The sequence below is a fragment of the Salvelinus sp. IW2-2015 genome, unplaced genomic scaffold, assembly GCF_002910315.2.
Source record: "Salvelinus sp. IW2-2015 unplaced genomic scaffold, ASM291031v2 Un_scaffold1526, whole genome shotgun sequence".
In the NCBI taxonomy this organism is placed as follows: Eukaryota; Metazoa; Chordata; class Actinopteri; order Salmoniformes; family Salmonidae; genus Salvelinus; species Salvelinus sp. IW2-2015.
This window is the reverse complement of record NW_019942965.1, coordinates 326,373-329,346: the sequence shown is the minus strand read 5'-3', so window position 1 is coordinate 329,346 and position 2,974 is coordinate 326,373. Positions and strand designations below refer to the sequence as shown.

Below are 2,974 nucleotides of genomic sequence, written 5' to 3'. Positions count from 1 at the left end.
TGTGTGCTCTCCTCTCCTCTGTGTCTTTCTCTCTCTGTCGTCGTCTCTCGTCTGTCTCGTCTCTCCTGTTCCTCTCTCTGCTCTCTCTCTCTGTGTTCTCTTCTCTCTGTGTCTCTCTCTCTTGTGGGTCTCTCTTGTCTGTCTCTCACTACTCTTGTTCTCTCTTCTCTCTTGTATCTTCTCTCTGCTTCTCTGTGTCTCCTTCGTTCTCTCTGCTGTACTCTCTCTGTGCTCTCTTTGTCCTCCTTGTCTCTCTCTCTCTGCTCTCGGTCTCTTCTCTCTCTGTCTCTCTCTCTCTCTCTCTCTCTCTCTCTCTCTGTGCTTCTCTCTCTGTGTCTGTCTCTCTCTCCTCTCTGTCTCTCTCTCTCTGTGTCTCTCTCTCTCTCTCTGCTGTCTCTCTCTCTGTGTCTCTCTTGTTCTCTCTGCTTCTCTCTCTGTCCTCTCTTCTCTCTCTTGTCTCTCTCCTCTCTTGTCTCTCCCTCTCTCTGTGTCCTCTCTCTCTCTCTCCCATCCTCTCTGTCTCTCTTCTCTCTCTCTTCTCTCTCTCTCTGTGTCTCTCTTGCTTCTGCTCTGTCTCTCTGTTCTCTCTGCTCTGTCTCTCTCTCTTGTTCTCTCTCTCTCAAAACATATTCATTCATTTTCAATTCCTTATTTGTTACAGTCAACTACTCCAAACTAGTGTTCAGTAATTCACGCAGTGGTGTATCCGCCAGTATAAGTTTAGGCACCAAGGTTGACTCGTAACATGCCAACAGTATGTTGAATTGATGTAATGTCGTCCTCCGGCCAGGTGGGGGCGACAGCAGACAAAGCAAACACTCTGGAGGACAGGGGCACTAACACCCATCAGAGAGCCCAGGACCTGCTCTCACACATCAAGAGCATCATGGCAGAGGTGAAAGGTAGGTGTATAGAGCTCACCAGCTAGTCGTCCTAATCCCCAAACCGACCTAAGTGAAAAGGGCTCTTAACCCCGTTTGATCAGGATACGAGCGTCTGGTCAATGTCAAATGTGTTTGTTTTGTATTACATAAACGCTTTAAAATTCCCAAAAAGTGACGTTAGCTGATGATGATGTCATAGAACAAACCATATAAGATCTCCTAAAATCAACTAAGATCACCTAAAATCAACTAAGATCACCTAAGATCACCTAAAATCACCTAAAATCACCTAACATCACCTAAGATCACCTAAAATCAACTAAGATCACCTAAGATCACCTAAGATCACCTAAAATCACCTAAGATCTCCTAAAATCACCTAAAATCAACTAAGATCACCTAAGATCTCCTAAAATCACCACAGACCTTATTTTCGGCGTTTATCCAAAAACCACATTAATTTCGCCATGGGCTTTGAGCATGGCGAAAAGACGCCTTTACTATTGCTCTCTGTAGACATGAATGTATAGAGAACCTCTCTTTAAGGCCTCTAAGAATTGCCCCTCCCTGTGAAACATCTACGGCCCATGGAGGCATCACCTGAGCTCATATTGTACATCTGAGTCGTCTGATGTCTTATTTGGTTGTTATGAAGTGTATCCATTAAACACAAGGACTGATTGTTACTCTACAGATGTATATATTTGGTTGATCAGAGTTGTCTCATCCATCAACTCATTAGGTTGGGTAGTAACGGATTACATGTAATGGGATTACGTAATCCCATTACAAAAATCACCCCAGATTTTGGGGGATTTCATCTTTATTTTAATTCTTATTTAATTCTTATTTTACAATGACCCCGGCCAAACCCGGACGACGCTGGGCCAATTGGCGCCGCCCTAAGGACTCCCAATCACGGCCGGATGTGATACAGCCTGGATTCAAACCAGGGACTGTAGTGACGCCTCTTGCACTGAGATGCAGTGCCTCAGACCGCCGCTGCGCCACTCACAGTAACAATCTTAAAAACAGCTGATTAAATTCCTATTTTAATTTTTTTTTTAATTGCCTAGTAGTCGAACCCCAAATTCAAGACAATCATCAAAATATCTGGAATCGTGCATTCCTGCTTGAACACTATGTTAGAAGATACAATGTATTTATTGAATCATACTGTTTTTGTAGTACACTTCTGAGTGAAACACTTAAATGACTTCATCATTTTTTCTATAGCGTGACCCCCACGGTGTGGAGCAACCAAATCATGGGCTGGTGCCACCCACTGAACGTGTTATTATGGAGCCCTGTGACTCTTACACATAGAATAGAACGTGTTATTACGGAGCCCTGTGACTCTTACACATAGAATATAACGTGTTATTACGGAGCCCTGTGACTCTTACACATAGAATAGAACGTGTTATTACGGAGCCCTGTGACTCTTACACATAGAACCGTAATAACACGTTCTATTCTATGTGTAAGAGTCACAGGGCTCCGTAATAAACCGTTCTATTCTATGTGTAAGAGTCACAGGGCTCCGTAATAACACGTTCTATTCTATGTGTAAGAGTCACAGGGCTCCGTAATAACACGTTCTATTCTATGTGTAAGAGTCACAGGGCTCCTAATAACACGTTCTATTCTATGTGTAAGAGTCACAGGGCTCCGTAATAACACGTTCTATTCTATGTGTAAGAGTCACAGGGCTCCGTAATAACACGTTCTATTCTATGTGTAAGAGTCACAGGGCTCCGTAATAACACGTTCTTATTCTATGTGTAAGAGTCACAGGGCTCCGTAATACACGTTCTATTCTATGTGTAAGAGTCACAGGGCTCCGTAATAACACGTTCTATTCTATGTGAAGAGTCACAGGGCTCCGTAATAACACGTTCTATTCTATGTGTAAGAGTCACAGGGCTCCGTAATAACACGTTCTATTCTATGTGTAAGAGTCACAGGGCTCCCGTAATAACACGTCTATTTATCTATGTGTAAGAGTCACAGGGCTCCGTAATAACACAGTTCTATTCTATGTGTAAGAGTCACAGGGCTCCGTAATAACACGTTCTAAGTTCCTATGC

At 43.2% G+C, this 2,974-nt stretch overlaps 1 pseudogene; it reads left to right on the top strand.

Annotated features, from left to right (window-relative positions):
• LOC112071131 (laminin subunit alpha-5-like) overlaps window positions 1–2,974 on the top strand; it is a 95,750-nt pseudogene that overhangs the window by 8,282 nt on the left and 84,494 nt on the right.